This window comes from Aricia agestis, chromosome 4, assembly GCF_905147365.1.
Source record: "Aricia agestis chromosome 4, ilAriAges1.1, whole genome shotgun sequence".
In the NCBI taxonomy this organism is placed as follows: domain Eukaryota; kingdom Metazoa; phylum Arthropoda; class Insecta; order Lepidoptera; family Lycaenidae; genus Aricia; species Aricia agestis.
This window is the reverse complement of record NC_056409.1, coordinates 2,923,848-2,945,083: the sequence shown is the minus strand read 5'-3', so window position 1 is coordinate 2,945,083 and position 21,236 is coordinate 2,923,848. Positions and strand designations below refer to the sequence as shown.

General features: G+C 35.3%; 1 protein-coding gene across 3 annotated transcripts in view; it reads right to left on the bottom strand.

Moving 5' to 3' along the window:
* LOC121725854 overlaps positions 1-21,236 on the bottom strand; it is a 257,313-nt gene that overhangs the window by 152,301 nt on the left and 83,776 nt on the right. For all 3 annotated transcript variants that reach the window (XM_042112979.1, XM_042112981.1, XM_042112980.1), the window contains exon 3: positions 18,670-18,706. The gene's annotated coding sequence lies outside the window, so the exon portion shown is untranslated. The remainder of the gene's footprint in view (positions 1-18,669; positions 18,707-21,236) is intronic.

The window sequence follows — 21,236 nt, the reverse complement described above, 5'->3', positions numbered from 1 at the left end:
TTCAAATAATTTACCCCGTTTTTTCCACATTTTCCTCTATTTCTTTGCTCCCATAAGTTTTAGCGTGATAAAATATAGCCTATAGCCTTTCTCGATAAATAGGCTATCTAACACTGAAATAATTTTTCAAATCGGTCTAGTAGTTCCTGAGATTAGCGCGTTCAAATAAGCCCTTTCAAATAATTTCCCCCCGTTTTTTCCACACTTTTCTCTATTTCTTGGCTCCTATTAGTATTAGCGTGATAAAATATAGCCTTTAGCCTTCCTCGATAAATGGGCTATCTAACACTGAAAGAATTTTTCAAATCGGACCAGTAGTTCCTGAGATTAGCGCGTTCAAACAAACAAACTCTTCCCAATTATAATATTAGTATAGATGTAGGTAGTTTGTGTAATGTTCAAATTTTTGTTGAATAAACGTTTATTCAAGTATTTAATTATGCACGGATATTTAACGGACATAATGTCTATGTGGATAATATGAAACTGCATCTCTTTGGGGGCTTTAGCCCCAATTTCACCAACGTATGTTAGTGTTAACAGCTTGTTAAAATGTCATGTCTTCTCTTTCATTCATAAGAAAGAGGTAACGTGATACTAATTCGAGCGTTAACTTTAACAGTCGTTGGTGAAATTGGGGCTTAGAATATTTACTGAAATCTCCTTTCTGTAATAAAACATTACTGTACAAATATCCTTGCGGGATACGCAAGGATAATATTTTCTACTGCAGTCCTTAATATTTTATTTATTGAAAATATGCTTTCAGGTGTCGAATGCGTTAATGCATTTCTCTGCGTGAAAAAAAAAAAAAAAAAAAAAAAAAGGTGTCATCATGTAGGAAAATCATGGAAATAGTAGTTCCTTATAGAAAACTTTTTACGATCAAACATTTGATATCAAATATATTGTGAACGATAAACTATTTCGGCGTATTAAATGTGGCCAATTAAAAATATTTGTACAGCCCGGGGGTCGCTTTATGCTCTAAAAAGCCATATCATTAGGTGGAGTGGTCTCTACTGTGACACAGAAACAAGCACACTGCAGATAGTACACTCTGCCTCCAAAACTATAACACATATAAATACGTAATATAAATCATCGAAATTTATCTCAGTATTGAACCATAATTACTCTGGTATTATATTATATTAAGTATATTATATATTAATTTACCGCTCAAATGTGGACCCAGAAAGAAAAGTTTACAAAATGCAATTTTTCGTAGTTTTTTCATTATTCTTATATACTTATCACAATAATTAATGATGGAACAAAAATATTTTGACTAATACAAATATAGGTACATACTAGTTTTTTGCAGCTAAACGAATGAAATATAAAATATAGTAGGTTTTTATTACAGAATTTCATACTCGTATTGCATGTTTCGTATTCCGTGACTTTATGGAAATATAACTATGTATGCAATTACTATTTCAGGCTTTATATCTTTATCGTGGCCCACGAATCACGATCTTTAAAATAAAACACCTTAAGCTATTTTTTCCGTGAATCGTGATAGCCATGTTTTGACAATAGGCGGACTCGACGGTATAACTGGAAACTGTTGGAAAGATAGCCTAGAAATAAAATATGTATATCTTCGCATATTACAATCACACACTGCCTGTAGTACACCGACGCTACGAAACGCGAAACAACTGCGAAACTTTAATAGAGCGAGATGCTATATAACACATTGTCGAGTGGCGGATGAGACAGTAAATCGGTTCGCCGCTGTTCCGCAGTTCGCAGCGTCGGTGGACTAGAGAGGTTTATAAAAAACTAGCGACCCGCCCCGGCTTCGCACGGGTATAAAATATAAATAGCCATTGAAAAAATGATTAAAATCGATTCAGCAGTTTTGATTTATACTCATTATAGCGGTCGCCCGCGGCTCCGCCCGGTGCAAAAAGCATACCCAGGATTAAGACTCGGTCAGCAAAATGATTGCCAGTCAATTCACAGACTCCGACACTAACATCGACGACGACGCAGTCATTATACCTACGCAGGCTGCACACTGCACAGATTGTCTTCCTCCCGCACGTGCACCCTCGCCTTGGTGACGCGCCCATTATCGTAATATTTTAATTTCGCCATAACTTCTAAACCAAACGTCCAATTTTAATCATTCAAAGACCAAATATTATCTACATAAAATGTACTTAGAGATGAAATAATTTATTTTGATAAGGATTATTAGCATGAGTAAAATAAATGCGTTTAAAATATGTAGTCCAAAAAAATCAAGATTTTTAAATAAAACAATGGTTGTTGTGCCTCGCTTGACATAGATAGGTATAGTGTGTCGCGGACATTTTTGTAGATAATTATAAGATCTTCATTTACTTAGAACATTGTATGGTTCTATCTTTTATAGTTTAGGCAGCGTACGCAAAATAAGTAAATTTTCTGGTTGATTTTTACACCTTGCGTCCGAAAATCCCAAATATCTTACAGAACCCTATTTTTTTCCAAAATAAAATTTAGCCTATGTTCAGCAGAATTAATGTAGGATTCCAATGGTAATAGAATATTTCAAATCGGTCCAGTAGTTTCGGAGCCTATTCAAGACAAACAAACAAACAATCAAATCTTTCCTCTTTATAATAGTAGTGTAGATAATAAAGGTCAGATATAACTACCGTACTACTATCGAATGGGACATTTTTCCACACCCATCAAAATCGATTCAGCGGTTTAAGCGTGAAGAGGTAACAGACAGACTTCTGCATTTATTATATTAGTATGGATAACATTCAGCACTCACTTAATTAGTGTAAGTTAAAAGGTAAATCATACACTATTCTGTTGGCTTCACCGAGGTAGAATAAAATAGACTAACCAGCTGTTCCACCTGCACTATACATCGGACAGTGCATTTGCCCGGTGGACAGTTTTATGGCTGTCTGGGCAGAACGTGATCACGGCTCACGCACGACTACGTGATGTATCACAAAGTGCTTTGCTTTAGAAATACCCGCTAAAACTTTACACATTTCACGGGTTCAAGTTTCTATTTTACTTTTAAAATAAAAATTGTGATGACAATAAATAATCACATTTTAATATGAGGTCAATTATAATAATTTATAAACTTTTCATCCTGTTATCATAAAATACATAAATTTATACGTGGGAGAGCCATGCTTCGGCACGAATGGGCCGGCTCGACCGGAGAAATACCACGTTCTCACAGAAAACCGGCGTGAAACAGCGCTTGTGCTGTGTTTCGCCGAGTGAGTGAGTTTGCCGGAGGCCCAATCCCCTACCCTATTCCCTTCCCTACCCTCTCCAATTCCCTTCCCATCCCTACCCTCCCCTATTACCCTATTCCCTCTTAAAAGGCCGGCAACGCACCTGCAGCTCTTCTGATGCTGCGAGTGTCCATGGGCGACGGAAGTTGCTTTCCATCAGGTGACCCGTTTGCTCGTTTGCCCCCTTATTTCATAAAAAAAAAAAAAAAAAAAAAAAAAATAGACAGAAAGTTAGAGGATATCGGAACGCGCAGTTTTAACACTATCAGTGCGTGCGCAATCCACAAAATTGTTGGTCTCATACTCAAATAACCACTCGGGCCTCCAAAAGAGTAGTAGTTATTTTTATATTTCCGTAGCGAACTGTACCGTGTTTGCATCGGGCCAAGTATCCTAGAGACGGCTGAAGAGTTTTTAGCATAATTTTCTTTTTGTTTTTGTAGGTCTGTTCTTTGTGGTCCCGTTTATGATATAGTGGACTATCGCTGTAGGGCGAGGCCACACTTCTCTGCTGCGCTGCGAATAATGCATTGTATGTTACGTAGCTGTACAAGACTGTGACAGCGTACCTAATGCGTAGTTCATCCTCCGCTTTATTTCCTGTTCGTTGTTTCGTCAAAATACTAGGCCAAAGCAACGTATCAATGTGGCATATTAACATAAATTACATAACTTAAAATTTAATTTGTTATTATTTTTAGCAATATTCCGCGAAATAAACTTTCACCTTTAAGTGAAATACATCCTCAGGATGTGGACTCTACGAACAACGTCCGTTAAGTCCACATCCTGAGGATGCTCCGGTGTTGGGGCGAAACGCGCGTCGAGGTTTTCAACCTGCATGGTGGTGAGGGGCCTTGCACGGATTTGCCAACATTATTGCTTGTGTGGTGGTGGTGTTTGCAGGTTCTTGCATGCGAGTGTACGCATAGGCAGTGTGGGAGGAGGGAGGTGCTGTACGCATGCCTATGCGTACACTCGCTCATTTACTTAAAGGTGGAAGTTTATTTCGCGGAATATTGCTAAAAATAATAACAAATTAAATTTTAAGCTATGGATTTCCGCAAAGTAACGCCTGATTCCATTAACTATAAATTACATAATTTTAACGGAGTAGAGCCGCTACAGTAACAAAATGCAACGCTCCGGCATGTGACCTCGACAGGTATTACTTAAAATTTTCTTAGCTTAATTATTATTATGTATAGACATAAATGTTAATGATATTTTAGTAAGGGCTGTCCCACACGTACCACAATAACACCACGACCACAACCATACCACATGGCCGGGCGTATACTTTGTATTGAAGAGACTATTTACACGTACCACATTTTGCCGTCGTTATCAACCGTGTGTGTGAATAATTGTGATACAGATGATCACATTTTGTCGCGATGGGGTGATGTGGTTTTGGTACGTGTGGGTCAACCTTTAGAGACAAGTAAAGTGTTTATAAAAATAATTTTATAATATACCTTTTAATTTTTATGTACCGGCCTAAAAATAGTAGGTAATAAATATGGAAGATTCCTGACGTTTCTCTACAAGTGCAACCTCCTGGGGTCCAAGATGACGGATGTCTTTCTGTCAAAACGGGACTACAAGATGAGGTATAGGTACCACCGCCTATCCCTTACCTGTTTGATTATTCAAGTAGCTAGTGTTATTTTAAGCTCCTTGTTATATTAATAACTGGATGTTGCTGGCAACTTTGTTGCTGGCAACTTTGTTGCTGGCAACTTTGTTGCGCCGAAATTCGTTAATTGCGCATATTTTTTTCTTTCGAGATAAAAAGAATCTCATCATTATATAGACTTCAATCATTATTGATGACCTCTGTGGCTCAGTGGTTGAGCGCGCGTGTAGCACAAGCAGGGGTCGCGGGTTCGAATTACGCCGACGGAACAAAAATTTTTCGATGTTTCTGAGTCATGGACGTGTATTAAATATAATTAAAATCTTAAATATAATATGTAAAGTATAAAAGTTTAAATAATAGATTTTCGTTGTCTGGTACCTGTAACACAAGTCCTTTAGGTACTTAGCACGGGGCCAGACTGACGTGGTGTGAAGCGTCCACAGATATAAAAATATTATTAAATAATATCATCATAAACGTCAGTCAGAAAGACACATTTTTGCATAAATTATAATAATATTAGTACAGATTGGTTGTTAATAGTAGCACGTCATGGATCAGTAAAGCATCGCATCAAAAATACAAGATATTGTTCTGCTTCATTGTCATTGTTAACAATTATCATTAACAAAGTCACAAATCGAAGCACCAAATGCCAATTTGAAATCTGGCTTAATTCCATACGAGGTTGATTCGACCCAAGCCTTGATTGCCAGCACCTAAAGATACCTGTACTTCGTAATTGGAATCAAAAAGTGAAATTCACAATTTACTCGCTCGAAAACAATCGATTCCCATTTTGGAATCCGCTCAAATAAGCTCGGTGTGTTGGAACAATACTGTGTTTTTTACTAAAACAGTAATTTGGCAATTAGTGTTTTGTTCTTAGCTTTGGCAACAATGTGATTTTCAGCGCTGCATTTTTACTGCCAACTATTATTTAGTAAGCGATGTTTAACGTTACTTTTTATCTTTATGAGATACTTTTGGCGATTTAGATAATAATTTATTGTAGCCATTACCGAGATACTGAATGTTCACGAACAGTTCACTGTGAAAGTAGCAACGCTGAAAGACCAAAATTTTTTTTCACTTTTGTATGGGGAAACTCGTCACGCTCAGGTCCTTGCCCATACAAAAGTGAAAAAAAAAATTCGTCTTTCAGCGCTACTACTTTCACAGTGAACTCTCTACAAGGAACACGTACACACCCTAAAGTATTGTCACTTATTTTTGTTACACACTGTAGAATCGTCTATCGAAATGTTTGGAATTGCCATAAGACGAGTCAACGTCAACGTCTTATTAACGAACGCTTATGTCAATTCCATACATTTTGGTTAACAATTCTTTAACTAAGCGATGACGCAAAAGTTGTGGCTAAATAGCCTGATCGAAAATTATTTGTAGAAGTCGGAGAGATAGAGAAGAAATGGTACCCTCTCTATCTATAGCGCTGCGAAAATGTAAGCCTGCACTGCTGTTTCTTTTTCCCTTCTACGAGCTCTACTTAAGTCGTAATTTTTTTTTATTTGCGTTTGTATATTACGGGCCAAACAAGTTTTAGAAGCCAATAATAAATTCGTACTTAACTGTTTTCGTACGTAACGATTTTGGACTTGCGGTTGAACTAGTCTGAAGCAGTCTAAGAGAATTAATGCGTTTGTATTTATCACAGCCAGGGAACTATTGCATGGCTTCTGTGCTGCCTTACACTACTTCCGACAAAACAATGACGATCCACATTGTTTACTGACATGACACTAAAAATATTACGGAACTATGAGAAATGGAAATTCTACGGAACTATAAGAAAGTTCAAATTACCTAGAGTTGGTAAATTATATTTTAATTCTCTTGAGATTGGCTGAATATCTTAGCCTTTTTACACGACAACGCCAAAAACTGCGAAGCCAAAAAAGGCAATACTTTTTTGTCAATGTGGATTGCATGAGCATTGTATACCGTAACAACCTGGATGACAAAGGCTATATTTACTTTATAGCATGTTCGTGGAACCTATATTTTTTATTGATATAAAAAGACCTACATCACAAAATAACTCGACGAAAAACTGGAATCCAATATAAGCTTTAGCTAGCGCGGTGTATATTTTTTCCAACTTTACTACCGCCGCACCACGTTCTAGAAAAACCTTTCCATGCGAGTTATTTCTGACATTTCACAAACAATAAATGGACGCTCTAGCTGACATTAAAATTTAAAATCCTTTCTAATTTCTAATAAAAATTGGCATCAATATGTTGCGCAAAATAATAATTATAAATTATTTATTTTTTAAATATCTTATTCAGCTATTTCGACGATGGTATTCGGAAAAATTCTGCAAAATATTTCTAGATCAAGATAATCTCGTGCACGAGAGCCCTTAAGATGTTATCAGTGTGCGTACGCCCTACTTTTGCCGGCTTAAAAATGTCGCCTTATTTTAAAGTGTCTCAAAAATCTAACAAAAAACATCAACAAAAGGAAGTATACAGGAACATATTTTAATGCGAAATGTTTCTGTCTGTCTGTATGGCCGTGGGCCCACGGCCCAAACCGCTGATTCGATTTTGCTGAAATTTGCTATGATACTTTATGTGTCGGAAAAGGACATAGGAGACTTTTTTATGCCTAAAAAATGTATGGTTTTTCTCGATGAACGAATTTTGGCGCTAAGGATCATCCAGTTTTAAACCATGTGGTGGATTGAATATGTTAACTTTAAGGTTCGCGCTCACTTTGTCGGCGCGTGCCGGGGCGTGCCGGGGCGGGTCGGGGCGCAGCGCAGCGCAAAATGCGCTATAGAACACTATTGCCGGGTCGGGTCGCATCGCATTGACGGATTTTAACGCTCACTGTGCCGGGGCGTGCCGTGGGGTGCCGGGGCGGGTCAGCGCGCTACGCATTGACGGATTTTGAGCCGAGGCTTGCCGGGCCGCATCGCATCACATCCGCGCACCGCTTGCTATAGCACACTGTTGCCGGGGCGCAGCGGGTCTTGCCGGGGCGTAGCTGGTCTTGTCGGGCCGTGTCGCATTGACGGAAACCCGCCGAGCAAAAATGCACAGTGTGCGATACGCGCATCCGCTTCCATACAAATTGTATGGAGGCGGATTTTTGCGATGTGCCCCGGCACGCTGAGCCCCGGCACGGCCCGTCTAAGTGTGCTCGCTCCTTTAAGGCACGTCGTAAAGATAGTAATAATGTTATTATTTAAAACAAATAACTCAAATCAGCTAAATTGATCTTTATGATCAAAATGATAAATAGTTTACGCAACTAAATATAATTAAGATACCAAATAATAGACAATTAGTATAATAACTACGACAAACACTAGCTGTTAGCTGGTACGGTCACCTTGTCGCGTCTGGCTATACATACAAATCGATATTTTTATATCAATGCAGACCATAGAGGACAAAAGGTTACACCGATTGGTAAGTCTAGTATATTACATAATAAACATAATAATATTGATTTATAAACCTAAATTTTATAAAGATTGTCCTACAGATCACCGCAACAGATTTTAGCCTGCGTTTTACAAATATAGTTGAAGATGGTAATCCATACTAATATTATAAATGCGAAAGTATCTCTGTCTGTCTGTCTGTCTCGCTTTCACGCCAAAACTACTGAACCGATTGCAATAAAATTTTGTACACAGTTATTCTAGAGTCTGAGAAAGGACATAGGCTACATTTTGATGTGGGAAAATATCTTATTTCCATGAAAATATCGATGAAAATTAATGCGCATTGCGCGTGGCCAGCGCTCATCCCGGGGGTCCTGGGTTCGAGTCCCGCAGGCGGAACAAAAAGTTTTCAATGTTCCTGGGTCTTGGATGTGTATTAAAATAATATTTCAAAAATCTTAAATATATTTTATGTATAATATTATAAAAAATCCAGAAATATATCGATGCAATGAAAATTTTAGTTCTAATACGATTCAACAGATGGCGTTTTATTTTTTACTTCATTGTAACATAGAACTAATCATACTTATTAGTTATTTATGTTTTTGTTTATAGTTTTTAATACGTTACAATATTATGTTTAATAATATAATCACTTGGTATAATAATAATCAATCTATCTTATCTTATAGAACTCCTACTGCATTTCTAATATATGTGACAAGTTGACAAACAGTTATTTAATACCATAGGATAGATATAACAATCGAAAAAAATCGAAACTTAAATGTAAGATGATACCACCTCTTATAGAAAGACTTTTAAGCAAGCGTCAGCGCGATGTAGAAGACGCACGGTGCCATCTATTACGAATTTTTGGAACTAACTTAATTTGAACAAATTTACGCATTCTCACCCCCTTACAACCCTTTTTTCCAGTAAAAAAGTAGCCTATGTCCTTTCTCAGGCCTTAGACTATCTGTATACAAAATTTCATTACAATCGGTTCGGTAGTTTTGGCGTTTGGCGTGAAAGCGAGACTGACAAACAGACAGACAGACAGAGATACTTTCGCATTTATAATATTAGTATAGATTATGTGCACACTGCACAGCTGTTTTTGGGTATTTTGATTAATTAAGGGCCGCGCTACACCGGAATGGCAGCAGCGAGGCGAGCCCTTTCAGCGCTGCCATTCCGGTGTAGTGCGGCCCTAAGAGGGGTACCACTTACCAGGGTTTTAAAAAGTTTTAAATTTGACACAAATTTTGTTGACACCGCGCGCTATAAACTAAAGTCCACGCGGACGAAGTCGCGGGCAACAGCTAGTATCATGATATATGACAGAAATAGTGTTTCATTAAGATTAGGTAACTATAGCTATAATGGCATAATGCATATTATTATTGAAATTATTTTTTCCACATAAAGATGTAAAATAATTTACTTCAAATTTTAATAATGAAATTAACGAAATCAATATCAAAAGGCTGTAATAGTCAATAGGCTAAGGGCCCAGAAAACATATTTTAAAATAGAATAGAGAAATAGAAATAGAAATCATTTATTTGCTGAAATAAAGTACATGTTAAACCATGCCCTTAAACGCTTTCGAAGATGATCCAGTATTCCAAATATCTTTTCATAGCATATCATTCATAGCGTATCATTTTCAACACACTTTATTGCACAATCAATTTTTCGCTCACTAAAGTGTTTACTGTGACGTCATACGGAGCTTGTAGGAGAGGAGCTAATTACAGACGCTCATTAGAAGTTGATGTAGCACGTTTGTACAGACCCAATTACAAGCGATATTAGTAGTCTAAGAGCCCACATACTAGTTAATTGGTGTTTTGACAAAACAACTACAGTTGCAATCAATATGTAACACTAAATGTGTAGTGAAAACTCATGTCGAGATTTTGAGATGTTACTAGCTGTCCCGGCAAACGTTTCTTTGCCATATAAAGTATTTCACCCATATTATTTTATTGAAGTGACTAAATAAGTATGTCACCATGGCAACGTCCATCGCTATCCCGTCGCACAAACAATGGTCGCCGTCAGTCTCGAGTTGTAATAATTTACTTTTATTTATTCAACAAATGCACTTATCAATGTAAAAAGTACCCAGTAGCCGATTCTCAGACCCACTGAATATGCATATAAAATTTGGTTAAAATTCGTAAAGCCGTTTCGGAGGAGTACGCGGTTTAACATTGTGACACGAGAATTTTATATATTAGATTATGTTGCTACATAAATCACCTAACATTATATGAGACAGATGAGATTATAAAATCACTCACAATAAAATTCTACTTATGTGTGCCACAATTTTCTGATCCCGTTTTGAGTGTTTTTCTTATGTTACGCAGTTATCTATAGTACTTATTTAATCACCAATCATCGACGTTCATCTATACGTTTGTGTACACTATTTGCCCAACACGGGCCAACGTATGGCCGCATTTGAGTGACACCAAAAAACTTCAAAGTACTTTAAGTTGTTTTTTTTTGATGATTATTATTTCAAACCCTTTTATCGCGCCAAAAAACAAAAACTTTGTGAAACAATGAAACCCAAAGCACTCTCCGCTCAAGAACACGTCGACATAATCGTCACACTTAAATTTATACGTCACCTTGAACTCCCGTATTTAAACTGTTATTATACAACTTCGTGGTTTGTTCCGTCCATAAATTCTCGCTGTACGTATTGTGTTAAATATTCATTTTATCAGGTTGCTGCCCCAGAGACCGCACTGATTTATATTTAGAATATTGATGAAAATGTATTGATTCCATATTTGAATCTTTTACGGATGTGTCAGAGCAACGGAGGAAGAATCAATCGAGTCTAAGGCTGCGTTTCCACTGAAGCGGAGCGGAGCTTAGCGGTGCTGAATTGACCAATCACCATGCTCGAAATCTTCGCTGTCATTCCGCTGGAATAGCACGATTTGTCAATTCGAGCACCGCTAAGCTCCGCTCCGCTCCGCTCCCCTTCAGTGGAAACGCAGCCTTAATCTTAGTAGGAACCTTAGTCGATTCCCAATAAGATTTGGGTTTTTACGGCCTGTCCACATCTCCGTCATTTTACGTCTTTTTTTTTTCTTAAATCTCTCTCACTCCATCTCCTTAACTATAGTACTCGTAGAAGCATAATACGTATTATGCGGTCCATATCTAGATTAGTGGTGAAGAATGTAGGAGTTTTACGAGGCATGGTGACATACTCGTACAATGTTGCTATATCCTGACGTGCATTTTTAAGTTACGTTGACGTAAATTTTCACGTCACGACAACGTACCGTGCCACGTTACCGCACCGTTCCACGTTGACGACGTTGTGACGTAGGCATATTGTGGAAAGGCACTTACTCACCACCATAAAATATACACCAGCCAAGTTTGAAGTTTGTAGGATTTTGCCATAAACGGTGCATACTACATTTTACGAGACGTTTGAAAATGTTTGAATTTTTTTCATGATTCATTTCTTCACAAAGGTAACACGATTACAAAACAAACTCGGTGCCACAAAAACCTGAAGGGTTTGTCCGTACACCGGTGCAAATGCTCACTATTATTGTTAAAAACCTAATTAACTATATAAGTTTAAGTATATTAAATATATAAAAGTTGAAGTATATTCAATATATGTAATATTCGGTATTATTATGTATGACAAACGTACGACAATGCTTCTAACAGACAATACGTTCCTACATCTCACTTGTACGGGACTTATTACAATACATTGTAAACAGGGCCGGGATCAGTATTGATGCACGTGCGCCCCAGTTCAGATTAATTAGCTAACTGATTTAACATTCTGATTCACTTACTATATTGTGTTATCAATGAAAATCACGTTCGACTCTCCTGGGAGGTATACTCTGATATTCTCAGCCCCCCTAGACAAGTGGCAAAACGCTAACGCTAGCGCTAACGCTACAAAATGTATGCGATTTGACATAAGTCATCGCTTCGCTAGCGAATACTAATGTCAAATCCATACATTTTGTAGCGTTGGCGTTAGCGCTAGCGTTAGCGTTTTGCCACTTGTCTACGGGGGCAGATGTTCTCCGTGAAATACACTGGAGCTGGAACTGGATCTTTAGCACCATTGTGAATAGAAACTTCATCTTCAGCTTTTACTACCCTTCACGGTCACATTGCAACGTGATAACGTGATGCGAGGCGTGTTTTAAACGAGTAAGTCAAAACTAAACTTAATTAATTACGTAAGAAGATACATATTGGATTGACAGAGTCGCCGCCCGTGGTGTTGGTCTGCTTGTTAAATATTATTGAATGACATCGACAGGAGGGTGTAGTTGAGAAATAGCTTTTTCTCAATTAACATTTTTTAAGAGGGCGACAAACGCAAATACAAACATCCTCCTTCTTTCTTCACACTTATGCCCGTCTTTCATATGCCAGGTGAAAAAGAACGACGCGGAATCAGCGCCAAGTTAGTTTTTTCTTAATAACTCGATGAATATACAACATTTTAAAAATCCGCCAGGTCAGTGTCTCAATGATAAAATTTTATACAATGTATTAAAATATTAACTTAGTTTAATGCACGGTTGCGGCAGTATAGTATGAAAAATTCGTGATAATTAGATGCATCTTTGTGATTTTTTTCTATCGAGAAAATTTTAAGATATCGTGTTTTCGCTCAGACCAAAATCTTGGAAATATAATGTAGTAGGTACCTATTTATGTTTAGAAAATGTAAGAATTCAGGGCTCATTTTCAAGTATGAAAATAAATTATAAAATCGTCAATTTTGGGTTAGTCTCTTAAGTTAGTTCTGATTTTAATCTTGAGTTAAAACATCCTTAAAAGAAGCTAGATACATACATAGCCCGCAAAAACATTTCTTCTATATTTTCTAGTAACAAAATAATTATATACATATCGTGCTACTTACCATTTTAATGTTCTGTTCCTATTTCAACAAACTATTATTTTTCAAGATTTTCATCAGTCTAAAACATTGCCTTGTACAGTAATATATCAGATAGCTCCTTTCAGTGTAAGTATGCCAGGAGTATTAATGCGGCCCGCACTGCGGATAGCTCAAGGACGCCACGTTGCTTTTCCAAAAGATTGTAACATGTCTTGATATTAGTATATTATGTAGGCCAAACTACCCAATCGTTTGGCAGTCATTTTGTTATTATTTTTATTTACAATTGAGGCCGTCTATGGGCTTTTCGCTCATACATAACATACTTTTCTGTCATTATTTTATAAGTTTTCGCACCAAGGATACATTTTTTTTTTCAAATTTTAAAACATTCTAAAATGTTTTAAAATAGGCAATAATAATTAATTTAAAAAAGTCCACTTGTTTATTAATTCTGTAATTGACACCTTAGATTTTTGATAGAAAATTAAAGGTTGGTGAATACATAATGGGATTTTCCGTAGTTTGAACTTTTAAAGTGCCATTGGGTGTTTTATCTTATGTATGTGTTTCGCTCAAAGACCGAAATCGCTCAATGAGCGAAAAAATGGCTCATAACGCGTAGTGGTCACAGTGAAACCGTCACAGTGTTTTTCATAATTATTTGAAAATATCCATAGTTCCTAATATCCGTGCTAATATTATTACTGTCTGTCTGTCACAACGTGTTATTGTTTTTTATTGTTGTTTTTTTTTTAAATATAAGGTAATCTGATATTAATAAATTATAAAAATTTAGCTTTATTTTTATTTATATAATTTAAATATAATACTACTAGTTGATGCCCGCAACTACGTTGCGCCAGACATACAGTAATAATATTAGTACGTATAGTATGGAATTATGGACATAATGATAAACACGTTATGCAGTGATTTAGTAAAAGAAAAAATGTTTTGTAGTACGCATGGTAATTCAAATATAATCTTCCATACTTATGGACGATTAATCAATCAAGAACAAATCAAGAGAAACGAATAGCATATCAGCCACGACACGAATTTCGCGTTATGGTCTTTTTGTGATTGCCAGAACGCGTCGTGGCCGTTTTCATTAGAGCCACGACGCAAATTTCGCGTCGTGGCTGTTTCACTGTGACCACAACGAGCTGTGAGCCATTTTCTCGCTCATTGAGCGATTTCGGTCTTTGAGCGTAACATATGCATGGACAGTGATTTACAAGGCTGGTTCATGATAACATTATTCGTATTAAAATATTATAAATATCTGAAAGTGTATCGCTAAATCGCCAAATTGATTATGATAGTTAATTTTCCGGAAAATTACACAATATCTGATAAAACTATCCAAATTATGAGGATAATTTCATCGGTTGACGTTTTATGAATGAAATTGTTAGTATTATACTTTTTAAAAATTGAATTATTACATAGAACAATCTCTACTAGTCACAACTCGACAACCCTAAATGTAATGAGACTTGAATTAAAACTGTAGATGATTTATTTTCTGTAAAAACTATAATTTAGCTACACGATACCTCGCGTTTACCTCCAGACAGTTTGCGTGAGGATCCAGTTTACTCAATATACAGAGAATAATACAAAGTCTAAAGAAATAATTTTTTTATTCGTACCTGATTGTAATGAGTATGTCATCCAAAAATTGTAAGTTGACACCAAGCGATTGTGATACATCATACAACTAGCTAGATTATAAATTAAATATCGACATAGCCAGTGATAGGCAGACTTTCGTCATTTTATTTATTTATTTATTTATTTTTATAGACTCACCAACAGAACATCATTTGTGACATTTTTTGTACATAAAATTTGTTTACAGATAAAATGAGTTCTAATGACAGGTGAAGTACAGCGTGCGTATGCGACAAAAATTAGACGAGATGAGATGTAGTGAATATGGTGATAAATGATAATGATAAAAATATGTGTGTAACAAAAAATATATCTTGTTTTTTAAACAAATAATACCTTGAAATAAAACTAATTTTAATATCACAAACATTAAAATTATAACTGTGACAGTACACCAAGTAGTTAATTATATTATCATTATAAAAGCTGAAAGTATTTTTGTATATTATGACCCCTATAGTCCGGGTTCTCTAGAATATTTTTTTATTACTATCAAGCTATTTTTTGTGAGTAGCTTCATTTAGATAAAACGAACAATAATTTTATTTGCGAAAAATCTCAAAAGTGGTATAAAATACTGTCGAAATTATGATCCATTGCATTTTTAAGTACTTAATATATGTCATAATATCATGCCACTTGACATTCTCTATTAGGTTTTCACTGAAATAGATAAATATCAATATCAATATTTTCAATTAAAAAAGTAATTTTTCATATGGTCATAACTTTTTACTGACAGCTTATTTTTATTTTGTCTCGTACTGAAAGTTACTTTATATTTAATGGATAGTCTACATGGGTCTCGTTAGTGATGGATATTCAGACCACTTCTGTCCATTCTCCTTTATAAAAACTTGGGAAGACGGAAGGAGTACAAGCCTATTTAACGATTAAAAAACGGATGCCCATCATCCCTCCCTGTCAATCCTCTGCGTCCTATTTAACAACTTTTTTAAATAAATCCTAACCGCAGAGACAATCTAATTATTTGTTTTTCCGGCTCAGGGCAGAAATTTTTAATTGGATTAACGGTATAAAATATACAAATAAATTGAATTGAGGCTATTTTGGTATGTTATCACCGTATTGTACCTTTGCATAGGAATCTAAATTTTAAATACAACAATGCAAAAAAAACATATATCAACATACAATTGTATTTATGTGACCTATAAAGAATAATAATTACAACAACCAGCTTTAAAGCCTGCTATAATTTAATTAAACATTTATTTTATGAGTAATTGTTGTTCAATATCATTCGCTCACCTAAACTTCAAGATAAACGAAAAGCCTTAAGAAATTCGTACATTTATTCCAATATCTCGTTCAAAACGAATTAATATTAATAAATCAAATCCTCCAAGTATTTTATTACAAAGAGATTATGTTGGAGTAAAGTTATTTTCTGAATTTGAAGCGATTACAAATTTTAGAGAAAGAAATTCAAGTCGCGTAACTCGTGAGTAATATTTATTTAACGACTCAATTAAGAACAAAAATGATAACGGACGACCATCTTGACTTTGTTTTCGTTAAACTTTATCCCGGCCGGTAATTTAAGATATTCTACCCAGTGTTAGTCAGTGGCTCAGAACCGGCCGATTATAAAACGATTAGTAAATACGTTTATTCGGTAATAAAGCATTAAACTCTCAAATAGAATCTGAAATTGCCTTCTAAAGTTTAAACCGGTATCAATAGCCTGAGCTTTTAAGTGCATTTCGAAGCGCTAAGCGTTTCAGATAAAAAAGCAGTCACGTTTGCAGCTGTGACAGTTTTTAATTCAATTTATTCACTTTTCGCGATTTATCTGAGCTCAGCATTATTCTGCAGGTTTTCTAAATTTATCAACTAATCTTAGACTGCTATTTATTTTATTTATTTACCAGATGACCTATGAACGTAATATCACTTAACTTTTAAAGTTTTGGACTTTTAGGTTTAAGTTTAAAGATCTTTATTCTCACTAAGACTTACAGGTCACTTAATGACAAACAGAAAATTACAAAGAGAAAATTTGATACAATATTGCGTTCTCCACGGTCTCTATGGTAAGTAAAATTATGATCTGTCTGTACTTTTTTATTGACACATTTCCATATAAAAATACAAGTTGTAAGAGTATATAATTGCCGAATGTTCATTATTTTTGTATCACTGTAGATTTTTTTATTAGTAGTAGTAGCGAAAATAACATTTTAATGATATTATTTTGCAGGATCTGAATATCTGACAGTTTTGTTTTTGCTGAGCTTCCCCATATTTCAATTAAATACAAGATATGTGGTTTTACAGGTGCATTATAAATAGTGTGCCTTAATTTGTGTGGTATAACTTGAGCGATGCTACGTAGGGAGCCCAGGGGCGATGAGAGTCTCAATCTTATATGTTCAATATGGTTGTTCCGCGATATCTATCCGTAGACCTAAATATTTTTCACAAGATTTTTGTTCCAGAGTAATATTATTGATTGATAGCGGCTGGTGTGATTGTATTATTTTATTCTTTGCTTTAAAAATCATGTCACAACTTTTTGCAGCATTAATGGTAAGTAGATTTTCTCGAAACCATAATTGAAGAGCGTCTAGATCTGATTGAGCTTTTCTAATTATATCTTGAACAGAGGATCCAAAATAAAAAAGGCAGGTATCATCTGCATAGAGTAAGTAAACCATGTACTCCTATTTTACAAATATTATTTATATAAATAAGGAAGAACAACGGGCCTAATATCGATTCTTGAGGGACTCCACATATAATTGATTCAGGATCACTTTCAGCGTCATTTATTTTTACAATTTGTATGCGATTTTGTAAATATGATTCCGAAATGTTTAGAGCACAACCCGTAATGTTTGAGGACTTGAATTTTTCCAATAGATGTTTATGACTTACGGTGTCGAATGCCTTTTTGAGGTAAATACACCAAGAACGATTTTTTATCATCTATATTATGTTTTATTTTAGCAAAAAGGTATTTTGTTGATGTTAAGGTGTTGCGTTTTGGACAAAACCCGTACTGACGACCGTCAGTATGGCTTAAAAATAAAATTAATTTGGTCTAAATATGTATATTTTTCTAAAAATTTTGTTAAGACTCCAGAGCACCGATATGGGCCTATAATTTCCATTCCATGGATCCATCGTTGACCCAGTTTTATGTATAGGGCTTACTTTTGCTATTTTGAAATAGTTAGGAAAAACACTTTCACTCAGCAGGTTATAAAAGCTTATACACATATTTCCTGTGAGTGAGTTTTTTAGACATTTTATCGCTTTAGTCATAATACTGTCAATACTACAATTAGAATCTAGGCTGTTGATTATTCTGGAAGAAAAAAAAGAAATCGTACATGGTCTTAATGTTGACAATTCGTCAGCTATAAATTGTTGATCTGGAATAGCAATACTGAGACTTTTGCTAAAAGTAGTCCTACTGTTGCAAAATTGTATGAATTTTATTTTAGCGAGACTCACAAAATTAAAACTTTGTTTAAAATTTCTGGAATTTTTGAAATTAATCATAATAATACATATAGAAGACCCCAGTGCTAGAATAGCTGATGACGATTATTCAAACACAACAAAATTATATGTTGTAGGAAGGAAAACACCATTCTACATAAATAATGTTGGTAGACGTCGTTCGGTATGGATTATTCAAAGGCCTCAGTACCTTTTGTTTCTTTCCCTTTGGTACGCCAAAAATTTGTGTACATACCTTATGCGTCATCAGGTACGAGCCGTGAATTATTTATCTGGAACAAAAGAAAGTTTATTGAATACGTCAACAGAAAGTGCAGAACAGTTACAGTATAGTTTGGGTCAGAATACATATATAATAATATATTACTAGCTATTTGTATTCGATAAAACACGAATAAAATGACATTTTCTAAAAATTGTTCCTAGCTAGATCGATTTATCGCCCCCGAAACCCCCTATATACTAAATTTCATGAAAATCGTTGGAGCCGATTCCGAGATTCCAATTATATATATATATATATATATATATATATATATATATATATATATATATATATATATATATATATATATATATATATATATATATATATATATATATATATATATATATATATATATATATATATATATACAAGAATTGCTCGTTTAAAGATATAAGATTATTATATTGATGGGATTTACAAGCTAAATGCAGTAATTTAAACATTAATAATATCAACATCGTTTTAAAGTAACTGGAAAAAAAACTGTGAAAATGGCAATAATTTTGCAATATTATAATTATTGCAATAGTTGACACTAGTAGTGGGTATATATATATGTTCATTCTAGCGCACTTATAAACCAGTGTAAGAAGATCTCTCTGTGGGTGTAGTATGTATGTGAGTGGTGTGTCATGTTATGTTGGTATTTGTTGAAAAAAGGTTGATTTTTAATGATCATGATCAGCGTCAGCTGTAGGTGTGTGGATTGGTGTCTCGGCGGCGCCGGCGGTGATGGCTGCAGCTGGTGCTGGTGCTGCGACCTCATGCGTGGTGGTGGTGGTGCCATCATCATCATCATCATCAGCGTGGTGGTAGTGTGACCTCGTGAGCGGTTGGTTCGTTGACATCAGTGATGTCATCATCATCATTATAATTTCTAGTGTGTTTTAGTATAGAATTCATATTGTAAGTACAAGTAGTTTTAGTTAGTTATAGTGATCATGCTTGATGATTGTAGTAGCGGCGGATGTGGTGGTTTTTCTTATCTAGTGTATATGTGATAAGGAGGTGTGTATGCGAGAGTGTGTGGAATAAATTGGAATCGATGGTGAATATGAGGGGTAGTAGTAGTGTTGGGGAAGTAAACGAGGCATCTTAACAACACAACAGCCTATATCGAACTGAGTCGCTTGATTTGAATAAAACAGCTGATAATATAAACAGAACAGCATGGGCTTCAAATTGAACAGCAGCTGTTGAACCTGTTACATCCTGTTTTAACTGGATATTTTTCGAACTGATTTGGTTAAAATAGTGTATTTAAAGAGCACCACCACCACCACCACCGCTCATGAGGTCGCAGCACCAGCACCAGCACCAGCCGCAGCCATCGCCGCCGCCGAGACACCAATCCACACACCTACAGCTGACGCTGATCATGATCTTTAAAAATCAACCTTTTTTTCAACAAATATGAACATAACATGACACACCACTAACATACATACTACACCCACAGAGAGATCTTCTTACACTAGTTTATGAGTGCGCTAGAATGAACATATACCCACTACTGACACTAATAAATGGACACTGTTAAGCATTTGTGTATCATCCTACAAAAAAAAAAGTATCGAGTTATAAAATTAAGTCATATTCTTTAGATCATTTAGAACAAGACTGCATTCATAAACTTAACAAAAAAAGGGTTAATACAAAAACGCTTAACACCGACCAAATTATTATAGAATAGCAATAATGACCGGTTTTTAAGCTTTTTTAAAGGAGTATAATATGTATTCCTTATCGTTTTTGATTGGCTATCGTCAAAAGATTAATCAATTAACAACGCTCGTAAAAAGATAAACTTCTGTCAATAAACTTTGAAAGCCGGGTATAAGAAAGCCATTTTGAGCGGAAGTAGAAATAGTTTAAAAGATAAAAAATGCCCCACATACGTCGCTTAAACATTACCATAAATTCTACTGATTTGTTCGCAGCAGTATTGCGTGAAGACACAACTTTGCCGTGTGACCTTGGAATTTCTCTATCACTAACTCCACACAATAGAATATTAAATTCCCGAAGCTTTGTCAGCCCGAGAATGGATGAAGACATGATAGGGTTCTGAAAGACTTCTGAGACCTCAATTCCATTAGATAAAGTTTAGTAATATGCAAGGAATTTTTAGTCCACATAGCTAACAAATATCGTCATATTAGTTTCTGGACGACTGAGAGAATCAAAATTAACCTACTTGCATGATTTATGTAGATCTTGTAATATATTATTATTAAAAATAAAGCTATTTCAATTTATTCAATTAAAAGGTTTATTAGCCTAGGTTTTTTTAAGGAATGTATAGACATTCCTCAGTAAATTATAAAATAAAAAAAAACCATCAATAACTCATACGCTGCACTTAAACACAAACTCATAGCTTATAAACTATTAAAAGAGCCTTTTTGCTTCGCTTTAAAGTGAGATATATTTATCAGAAAAATCATGAAAACCACGTGTGAAATACACACGTTTCGGACGGGAAATGCCTTGAAAAATTGTAAGTACCACACAAATTTGGACCTTGCTCGGCT